A 12278-nucleotide genomic window follows, 5' to 3' on the forward strand; every position below is an offset into this window, starting at 1 on the left:
CTTTATTCAAGGCTTTTGAAAGGTTCATATATTTTGTTTAAACCCTAGGTTTCTATAAGGGCATTTCTAGGATGTGCTTATTTTAAAGGTTAGTCACACACTGTATGTTAAAATATCTGTTTGATAGCTCCTAAACTGCACTGAGCCCGAGGGCATCTGGTCATGAAAAATGATACATAACAGCAGTATGCAGCTTACAAGTAGATTGTGCCCTGAGAGTTTATTGGTGAATTAGTTTTCTCAGGCTGCCATAACACACAACACATAACACAGACTAGGTGGCTTAAATTACAGACATTTATTTCCTCACAATTTTAGAGGCTAAAAGTATGAGATCAAGGCATTATCAGAGTTGGTTTCTTATAGTCTTTCTCCTAAGCTTGCAGATGGTTGTTTTCTCCCTGTATTTCCACATGGTCTTCCGTGTGTGTGTGTGTGTGTGCGTGCGCGCATATGTCTGTGTCCCAACGTCCTCTTCTTATAAGGACACCAGTCACATTGGTTAGGGCCTAACCTAATAACCTCATTTAATTTATTTACCTCATTAAAGACCCTATTGCCTAACAGTCACATTCTAAAGTACTGAGAGTCGTTAGAACTTCAACATGTGAATATTGGAGTGCACACAATTCAGCCTATAACAACCAGGAAGTTTATCATTTGTAACTAAGCAGAGAGGACACATTTTGTCATCTCTCACTCGGACTGTTACTCCCTACCCAGCATTGCCACTTTGCTGTACTGTGATACATCTGTCAGAAGCCACCAGACAGAACTTTTTTAAACTGATTGATCGTTTTCCTAATGACTAATCTGATTTCATCATTTCCTGTTTGGAGGACTTCTTTAGCTCCTCAGTACTTTGGTGTAAAATGCAAATGCCTCTTATAGCACAACAGACAATTTCTCACAATAAGAAACAGCCAGTCTTCCCAGCCCCACCTCCAGTGAATCTTCCACCCCATGCACATAATGCCTGGACCACTGAGTGGGAGAATGTCGAAAAATGTCTACATTATGTATTTTTTTTTAACCACACCCATGGCACGTGAAAGTTCCCAGACCTGGGATCAAACCTGAGCCACAGCTGTGACAACACAGAATCCTTAACTGCTAGGCCACCAGAGAACTCTGATATTTTATGTTCTTATTCTGTGTGTTTAAACAAATTTCATAGTACTTTAAATATGGAGATGACTCCACACTATTTCTTTCTACTGTTTTTACCTGTATCTCTATTTCAATTATACTGCAAGTTAAACAGGATTTTGAACTAGTCTGGGAACATAATCTATCGTTTCTGATTAGTTTCATAAATATTTGTAAGGCACCTACCATATGTCAGGCACTCTCAACATTTATTACATAAAGATGAAAAGTGAAGTCACTGATTTTAGGAAGTTCACAGTCCAGCTGGGTAAGGGGACAGGCAGGTAAACAACTGTAATACAACGTGACAAGTACGGGAGTAGAAATAAGCATGGCATACTCTAGGAACGCGAGATAGGCTAATTTTTACCCGAGGTGGTCAGGGAAAACTATAGGGACGAGAATGGATATTTGAGCTGGGAACTTGATAAGACGGAGAAGGAAATTTCAGGCACAGAGCAGCAAAAACAAATCATATACAGATCCATATGCCAGGATACCAGATGACCCTGAACCCCTATCCATTTTCTCTGAGGATCTGCAATGAAGGATTGAGTAGACTTTTCTTTTGAACTTTCAAAGCCCAAAACACCTCATCATATCCCTTTGTCCCTAAACAGCAAGTCCTATACACCTGCCTATCTGAAAGAAACCACCTTCAGATTCCAAGGTAATTTCCCTTCTAAAAGAATCCTAAAGTGATGCCAAGATGCTCATGATATCTCTTTTCCTAGAGAAAAGAAAAAGAAAACAATCTTTGGAATGCTTCCCTGCTACCTTTGATCATTTATTTTCATTGATTCTCATCCTTGACTGTTAAGTTAGATTTACTGAGGAAGATTTTAAAAGTTCCAATGCCCAGACAGCATCGCAGACCAATTAAATCAGAATCCCTGAGACTGAACCCAGGCATCAGTATTTCTAAAGCTCCCCAGATGATTCCAATGTGAAGCCAAGGTTGAAAATAACAGATTCAAGATTTATGGGGATTTTCCCTATTAATACAGGTGTTCAGCTATCATTAAGTCTCAAGCTTCTCTGACAAGATTAGGATTACTTATTGGTTCAGAAGTAGAATGGACAAACATTGCTTTTATTCATCCCCAATGCACAATTTTTCTCCCTGTTTTGGTTTAGCTCAGTCACACAATCTCTCTGGTTTATCTTAGCATTCCTCTCTCTGATGTTTGTGTTATCTTTCTCTCAGGCTCATGGTCTCAGGTGAGGAGACAGGTTTAGGCCAAGTGGTTTGAAGAGAAAGTTCTGAAGCCTAACTGAACTCTGGTTCATTGCTTCCATAGCTGGAGGTCCCCTCTCCTTAAGGATGCAGACTCTTGTGTCTTTACCCAACTCAAAAGTATTCTTTGGAACTAAATCTCTGCAGTTCCCTCTTCACATCTTGACTGGTCTCGGACCCTGACCCATAGGCAGAGATCAGGATCAGTGCAGGCACTCCCATTGCTTAATTCTCCCAATGTGCTGATGAGAGAGGGGATGAGGGCAATGGAGAGATCCTAAACTCAGAAGAGAAGAAAGGAACTTCAGGTTGAGAGAAGTTGGACAATCAACCCTCATCCTGAGAACGGAGGCCTGATCTATGTCTCCCTTTCTCCCCAATTTGAGAGGAGAGATTTGAGCAGGCAGAGAGCAAAGTGGATGGGGCAGAGAGAAGGGTGAGCCAATTAGCTAGCCCACCAGCAAGTCAGCAGAAAGTGGAGAAGAGATAAGATCCAGGCCCCAGCAGTCATGGTGACAGTGACAGGAAAATGAAGCCCAGACCAGATGAGACAGTCTGATGCTGCAGCCCACTGAGTCAGAAAGAACTGATTTCTCATCAAATTAACCAGCTAACGCCTGTGGATGAAGCATCCCACACAAGTGTTGGCTCTAGCCGGACTGCTCATTTGTCAGCATGGAAATGACATCATGTAAATTCACAGGCAGATGCCAAACTTGATGAAAACTCATGATTCACTCCGTGTCTGTTGGGAACACACAGCTCACTCACTGGATGACCTCTAAGGCCCCTTCTGGCTTTTTAATTCCAAGATTCTCTGATCCCAAGTGACAGCCATGAATCTGGCATGTCCCAGAAAGTGCTCTTGGGAGAATTTCCAAGGAGTTTTGTGTCCAGGTGCCAGTGCATTTTATGTGAAAAATGAGGAGCTAACCATGCCAAGAGGCAATTTCTACCAGAGGAGTGGCTGCTTGTGTGGCCATTCTTCCTAAGCAGTTCTCTCAATAGTATATAAACAGAGGGCCAGTGTCTCCGATCAGCCCCTCCCCAGGCAATGAGACCTTTTTTCTGGCAGAGATCTGGCTCTTCATTCTGGTTGCCCATAGATAGTACTCCCCTAGGGACATACTATAGAAGGCACACCCACCTCCTGCTGCTATTAGCAATCTGTCCTCCCTTCTGTGGCTTTCTAAGCTTACTTATTCAAAAGCACTGTGGGGGTCTTGGTCTTTATTTCTGATCCCTCCATGCAGTAAACATTGTGCCAGTTCCTTCCGGACGGAGAACTAGAGTCAGCAGAGAACTCAGCGGAAATAGGAGATCTGCAAGGATGGAAGCAGACCATGTGTTCCCTCCACGTGCATAACAGGTCCCTGTTCTCATGCTGAGGTAGCAGCTGCAGCACTGCACCCTATCCCCACCAGACCCTTGCCTCACTCTCTTTTTAATCACTTGTTCTGACTGTTCTTCCTGCCAACAATAATTCATAATGATTTTACATATAATGCTTTTCTCATCATGGGGCAGCATAAACAGCAAAGTTAGAATAAAAACGATAAACAGAAAATACCGCTTACACAACTCTCTGTGACAATCAGGGGAAAGGTTAAATATTTCACTCTAATCATGAGTTGAGAGCATTCCTAGAGTTTGTCTTATAATCATTTGTGTTTTTTAAAATAACATTTTCTACCTCATGAATTTTCTTAGAGTAAAATCTTTGTTAACAGGAACCCAGCTGCTGAGACTGGGTTCATTGAGGATGTTTTCTATGGCTCTGTAATTTAGAAGGAGACAAAGTACAAGAAAAAAATTAGGCATCGTGGATTTAAGTTTTAAAGAGTAACTTTAAAGCATATTTGGAAGTACATAATGAATTGTTGCAATCTTTTAAGCCTCTGCTGGGTACATCATCTGCTATAATAGGTGAAGACAGTCAGGGAAAGTCAGTCATTCTACAAAATCCTCAGACTTTGAACAAACATTACATTCTTTTGTAATTCCACAACCCAAAGTTGTGAGACTCAATCACCTGAGCTGAAAAGAGGAACACATATCAATTACTTTTGCCATGCCTGTGGATAAAGCACATCTCTTGGATGAGAAATCCAGGTTAAATTCAAGAACTCAAATAATTCTGGGAGTTGTGATCCAAAAGAAGAGAAATTTGCTCTAAGAGGGGTTGAGAAAGCCAGTAGGCCAGTTCCTAGGAAACAGAATATAATCAGACTTCCAGAGTCCTTAGAGCCAATGCAAGGCTAGAATTTGAAAGATAAGGTAGGAAAGATACTTATGAATTTGCACCATGTCTTCAAACCAAAGTGTATTTATTTTAGGATAAGGAGATTTGCGACTCAGATACATTTTTGCTATCTTTACTAGAATCGTTAGTACCAAAAATATATGCTGTACTTTAAAATTAGATCATTATAAATGTCTTTATACGCATTTATTTTCCCATTCCATTCAATTACAGAGAGTCACCTTCATCCACTATCTTTCATAAAAAATTGTTTTTCCAGGGAGAAAGTGGGAGGGACTGGGAGTTTGGGGTTAGTGGATGCAAACTATTACATTTGGAATGGGTAAGCAATGAGATTCTGCTGTATAGCCCAAGGAACTATATCTGATCACTTGTGATGGAACATGATGGAGGATAATGTGGAAAACAAGAATATATAACTGGGTCACTTTGCTGTATAGCAGAAATTGACAGAACATTGTAAATCAATGATAATAAAAATTTTTAAATTGTTTTCCTACCTTGTATAATGTAAAATCTTCTACAATATAGCCCTTGATTTTTGACTATGTCTCCCTGCCCTACTTGGTTTACTGTGAAGTGACTGCATTTACTAAGATGGAAAAGAAGGCTCTTATATAAAAAGTTACTTATAAGGTTGAAATTTTTTCATAATTTAATTAGCGAGAAAAGTTGATTTCACAGAACCATTACAGATTAATGTTTAGTAATCACAGAAAATGGGGGAGAGGAAGCCTAGAGATTAGAAATGGCTAACTTTTGCCTAATTAACAAAAGTAGCAAGGTAAAATAGAGAAACCCCTTCTATGATTTGGAAATGTGGAGACCAAAAAAAATATAAAATTGCATACAGATTTATTTACAAAGGTAAATACACACATAGAGAAAGAAGTGACCATCAGGAGCCAGTACTGGATCCTAAAAAAAAAAATCATTTTCCTTAGTGAGATCAGAGGTTTGCTAAATAAAAGGAAATCTAAAGACAAATTATGATTTCAGTAAGCCTCTTAGAATGTCATGGACATTTGGTGTGAGATAGGATGATGGTTTAGAGAGTGGGTTGAAATTTCTTCAGAATGTGTCACTCTCTTCCCCTAGACTATGAGCTCAATGACAGAAAAGAACATGTTTCATATGTCTTTGTATAGCTGGCACTTAATTCAATTACTAAGTACCCAATCCATTTTTCCTGAATTCATAGGCATTTAAAAAAAAATCTATTCAAAACGAACTCTTTAATGGATGCAGCTCAACCACAAAAGAATTATTAAGCAGCATATTTTAAATGCCCTGTGCATGACCATTATCTTACTCAACACTCTCACACTAGCAATTAACAAGTAAAATGTTAAAGGCAAATGACCTGGTACATAAGAATCGGAAATGAAGAACCAGAAAGAGTACAGTGTAGCCTGTTATAGTGCTACACACAGAGTAAGTGTTTAGTAGCTATTGTCTTAGCTTTCAAAAAAATTAATCATGCCATTGTCAAGTTTTAACACCTAAGGTGGTTGGGACAACTATCCACGTTTGGCCCTCTATCTCACACAATATATAAACATGAACTCAAAATGGGTCAAAGACTTGCATGTAAGAGCAAAAACTACAAAATTTGTAGAAAAAAACATAAGTGTAAATCTTCATTACATTGAATTACAGAATGGCTTCCTAAATATGATACCAAAAGCATGAACAACAAAAGAAGAAACAGATTAAACTGGACAACATCAAAATTTTAAAACATTTGTTCTTCAGTGGACATGATGAAGGAAGTGAAAAGGCAACAATGGAATGAGAGAATATATTTGCTAATCACACATGTGATAAAGGATCTAGAGTCTATAACTCAATAATAAAAAGACAAATAATTCAATTTTTAAAAGGCTCTGAATAGACATTTCTCCAAAGAGTTATACAAGTGGCCAATAAGCGCATCAAAATATGCCCAACATTATAGGGCATCAAAGAAAGGTCAAACAAAACTTCAAGGAGATATTACTTCACACTAGAATGAATATGATTTTAAAAAGATAGACAATAACAAATGTTGGTAATGATATGGAGAAGTTAGAACACTCATAAACTGCTGGTGGGAATGAAAATAGTGCAGCCACTTTGGAAAACAGCTTGGCAGCTCCCCAAAAAGTTAAACATAGTTACCATATGATCCAACGTTCCTACCCATAGGTATACATATACTTAAGATAAATGAAAACATATGTCCACACAAAAATTTGTACATGAATATTTATAGAAGCATTATTCACAATAGCTAAAAAGTGCAAATAGCTCAAATGTGCATCATCTGATAAGTGGATAAACAACATCCATACAACAGAATATTCTTCAGCAATAAAAAGAACTGAAGAATTGACATATGTTACAACACTGATAAACCTTGAAAATGTGCTATATGAAAAAAGCCAGTCACAAAGAACCACATATTGTATGATTCCATTTATATGAAATGTCCAGAATAAGCAGATTTATAGAAACAGAATGTAGATTAGTGGTTGCCTAGGGCCAGGGATGATGAAAGGATTGAAGGGTGGCAGATAAGGGGATCAGGGTTTCTTTGGGGGATAATGAAAATGTTCTAAAATTATGGTAGTTAATGCACAACTCTGTAAATATACTAAAAGCCATTGAATTACACACTTTAAGTAGGTGAATCTCTTGGTATGTGGATTATAGCCCTATAAAGCTGTTTTATTTATGTATTTCTTTTATGGCCACACCCATAGCATATGGAAATTCTCAGGCCAGGGATTAAAACCAAGCTGCAGCTGTGACCCACATCACAGCAATGCTGGATCATTTAATCCACTGCACCGGCCTGGGGATCAAACCCACACCTCCACGGTGTCCCAAGATGCTGCAGTCAGATTCTTAACCCACTGTGCCACAGCAGGAACTCCTCTATAAAGCTGTTTTAAAATAAAACCTATGGTGGGCTTCCTGTTTGTGGTAGACATGAAGATACATTACCTGAACTGCCCTTCGAGGAAGGACTTGCTGAGAAGCACAGTCAGCAGAGAGCCTACACACACACACACACACACACACACACACACACACACACACACACACACACACATATCTCTGCTCCTCATTCCTGGCATAAAGCTCTGAAAACCCTTTTAATTTTTTAAATGATCAGAACACTGGGAGCATCTCTTGTTCTAATATTTTTCCTTTGACTTCCTCCCTGACACAGGGCTCCTAAAACTCTTGTAAATTCCTAAGTGATAAGAGCACTAGGAGCATCTTTTGTTCTAATAAGGCGACTCTGGCTGGGCTCCTGGATGGGGGCTGGTTACCAGAAAGACTAAACCATGATTACCAATTGGAATTTTCACCCCCATACCCTCTGCTCCCCATTCCTCCAGAGAGGGGAGAGTGGATGGAGTGGAGTTAATAATTGACCAAGCCTTAGGTACACTATTGTATATGGAATGGATGGTCAACAGGGACCTGCTGTGTAGTACAGGGAACTCTACTCAATATTCTGTGATAACCTATGTGGGAATAGAATCTATAAAGAATAGATATGTGTACATGTATAACTGAATCATTTTGTTGTACAGCAGAAATTATCACAACATTGTAAATCAACTATATTTCAATAAAGCTTTTAAAAAATGGAAAAAAAAAATTGACGATGCCTATGTGAGGAAGCCTCCATAAAAACCCCAGCAGCACCAGATTTGGAGAGCTACCAGGTTGGTGAACAAATCCACCGGCTAAGAGGGTGACAAAATACCCCAACTTCACAAGCAGAAACTCCTGGTCTATGGACTTTCCAGACCTGACCCTATGTATCACTTCATCTGGTTGTTCATCTGTATCCTTTATCGTATCTTTTAATAAACTGGTAAACCTAAGTGTTTCCCTGAGTTCTGCAAGCCACTCTAGCAAATTAATTGATGCTGAGGAGGGAGTCATGGAAACCTCTGATTTGTAGCCAAACAGAAGTTGTGTGTAACCTATTACTTGTGAGTGGTATCTGAAGTGGGGTAGGAGCAGACATGTGGAACTGAGCCTTTGTCCTGTGGGATATGATACTATCTCCAGTAGATAGCATCAGAACTGAATTAAATTGTAGGATAACCAGCTGGTGTTGCAGAGAATTGTTTGCTGTGGGGGAAAATCTCCACACATTTAGTGGCCAGAAGTGTTAGAAGTGAAGTGTTCTGTGTGAGTAGTAAAGGAGACTTAAGAGGAGAGAAACGCAGGTAGAAATCTGAGCTTTTCCTTTACACCCAAGATTGTATCATTCCTAGAGCATCCTACATTCCAGTGAGGAAGGGATATAAAGACACTCAGCTATTTCCATTGGATCAAGTACAGTTCTGACTAGTAATGTTCACTACAGAGGTCTTTGCCTGAACGTTGTCAGATCTGCATCATGGTTTGATTTCTCCCTCTACTTTATCACGCTTCCTCTTTCCTTTCACAAGTATTGATCTCTAACCTTGAACCCCAAACTAACTCAGCATCTGTTTCTAGGGAAACCAACCCATGACTGTGTTAAACATGGAAGATTAGGCATGCATGTAGGTTCCATATCTCAGAAACTCCACTAAAATGAAGGTAAAGTAATTGTGGGTTTGTTTTTAACTCATTACATGAAAGAAAACAGGAAAAGACACTCTATGTATAAAGGGGTAACAGTTGTTTTAACAGAAAGAAGGAAGCAATAAAAATGCTTGTAGGGTGGAATACCAGTGAGAAGTTGGGTGATGTCCTCCATAGAACCTGTGAAAGTCTTGGGACTTGGAAAGATAGGAGCCCCTGGAGGCAGATGCAAGAATAAAGCTGTTAACAGGGGACTGGTTAAAATCAATATGACAAATAATCACAGCTCCTAGACTTCTTCTTTTATCCTTGGTTAAGACTAGAGATTTATTTCCTAGAAAAATGGACTAGGGAGACTCTGCATTTGTGATCCTAGGGTCACTAGAGGAGGAGTGGGGTTTGGAGCTGAAAATAGTGGGAATAAGTGAAAGTCTGCATGTGGAATAACAAGATTGCACCCCTCCCCTCTGTTCTTTCTTGTAAGTTCTCTTCATGAAGGCTAGGTATTGACCCCAAACAATAGATTGAGGATTTTTCTCTATAGAAATTGAATGACTTCAGAAAAAAAAAAAAAAACATAACTATGCAATACTCTGGCACTTGGGCATTCCTCAATGTAAAAGGTAACTTCAAGTTTTATAGTTCCTGGTTCTCACTATGAATGGTCAGGCTAAGGTGACCAGACTTTTAAAGAAAGCCTTCAATATGAAAAATAGACCAAAGCAAACAGAAAGAGCGAGAGAGCATAGAAGAAAATGCAGGGAGAAGAAAAAATTCTCTAAGAACAAAATACCTGCAATTTAATATCTGGGAAGAGAAAGGAGAAGCTGTTGCATCTACAAAGTAAAAATGGAGAGAGGAGAATAATTAGAGGCAAAAAAACTTTGGGTAAACAAAAAACATGATAAAAATTAAAATGCAATCAAAGGCTTAGAAGATAAAGATGTAGAAAGCTCTCAAATATAGAATAAACAACAAAGAGATTGAATAATAGAAGAGAAAAATTTTTTTAAAAAGTCCTAATTAATAAGACTCAGAAAATGATAGCATAAGAGATAAAGAGAAAATTATGGGGAAAAAAATCAGAAAAAATGACTAGAAATCATTGGACTTTCCAATATCAACACTGAAAGCTATAGAATACTGGAGAAATAACTTCAAAAGTCTAAGGGAAATTTTAACCTTAAGTTCTATGCTAAATTAAATTTTCGATCAATTATAAGAATAGACTAATGATAATTTTAGGCTTCGAAGACTCAAAACTGGACCTTCCATTTATCCTTTCTTAGGATGCATCTGGGAGGTGTGTGCCACTAAAAGCAATAGAGTAAATTGAGAAATGAAGAGATACATTATTCAGGCAACATGAACTTTAACACAGGAGAATAGTGAAAGATGACAGTCGGGTAACCAGCGCAGATTGGAGCAGGAGATAAGGGCAGAAAGAAGGTTCTCAAAGATGGGAAGGAAAAAAAAGGAACAGATAGGTTATCTAATGCACTTCACCATATGGAAATAGCAGTGTGAGATGTTTTTAAAAATCTATGGGGTATTTAGAAAGAATTAGCATTAAGTGGATAGGAAACAAAGCAATTAAAAAATCAAGACAAATTCTTCTTCAAAAAAAAAAATGCAAAGAAGAAAGAGTATACAAGGAAAAATAATCCGGGTACAATATCTAGCTAGGCAATAAACAGTATTTATATCATCATCATAATATAAATATTGAGTATTAATCTACCCCCTAAAATTTTATAATTGAGGAGAAGATAAAGTGAAGAGAAGAAGAGGTGGAGGTATATAAAAGATAACTCCACATCTATGAACTGCTGTATCTACAAAGGAAAAATGGAGAGAGGAGAACAATTAGAGGCAAAAAAAACTTTGGGTAAACAAAAACATGATAAAAATTAAAATGCAATCAAAGGCTTAGAAGATATAGATGTGGAAATCTCTCAAATATAGAATAAACAACAAAGAGATGAATAATGGTATGGAAAAATATCAATAGATCATGTTTTTAAATGATGAAACAATAAATAGCAGTCAAGCGTTTCATTTTGAAATATGAGAAACTGAATAAAATGAAAAAAACTCAAAGAATAGAACATGGTTGCCTCTAAGGAGCAGTCCCTGGTGATGGGGAGGGAGAAGTGGAGCTGCTAAAATTTATGTCTTATATTTGACTTTTAAAACTGTTTATACATATTACTCTGACGAAAATAAAACTGCATTGAAAAATAAAATCTGTAAAGACTCCCCACTTCCTAGCATAGTCAATCTAAACTACATGTTACCCAAATCATGATAAGGGGAAAGAGAATGAATTGCACATTCAGACAGATGTGTCACTTACTGGCTGTGTGACCCTGGTCAACCTTTTTAACCCTTTTAGTGCATCATCTAAAATAGGATTCATAACACTCTCGGGTAGGATTGTATTGGAATTAAGATAACATAGTGTACGTAACACAGAGCCCAGCACATAACTGAGGCTTGAGAAGTATTAGCCTTTGTTATCATTTGTCTGGTCTTTGAGACCTACAGCAGTTCACCCTTCTTTTCCAATCTCCATTTTCTTTTCTCCCTACAACCTGACGTGGCTTTCTTTTTGCTTTAGCCACATCTCCTTTCTCCATGCCTGTTACTGGATTTGTGCAAACTTCTATCTCCGACTAGAAAAATTCTCTCCAACCTTTTATCTAAAATTCTACATGCATCATTTCCTTTGAAACTCACTTCTTCCAAGCATACCTTCAGGACTTCTAAATTTGAGGAACATAGGTTATACGTCAACCTGATCTGAGGAGAGTAGTGAGGGGTCTTATTTAAGAGCTGAAATTAGATGGGAAACTTGTTTTTTTTTAATGTGGATTTTATGCTTATTTGGTTTAGTTTGGGAATGAGTCCTGATGGAGGTTATTGGGTCTAAGTCCACCTAAATCACCACTTGAAACTGTTTTCTCTTCTTCCTAAAAGCTACTTCTGTAAAACTCCCACCTGATACCTTTACTGGGAATTCCCTTGATTCCTCTGCACTTGCCATCATAT

The sequence above is a fragment of the Sus scrofa genome, chromosome 13 (genome assembly GCF_000003025.6).
Source record: "Sus scrofa isolate TJ Tabasco breed Duroc chromosome 13, Sscrofa11.1, whole genome shotgun sequence".
In the NCBI taxonomy this organism is placed as follows: domain Eukaryota; kingdom Metazoa; phylum Chordata; class Mammalia; order Artiodactyla; family Suidae; genus Sus; species Sus scrofa.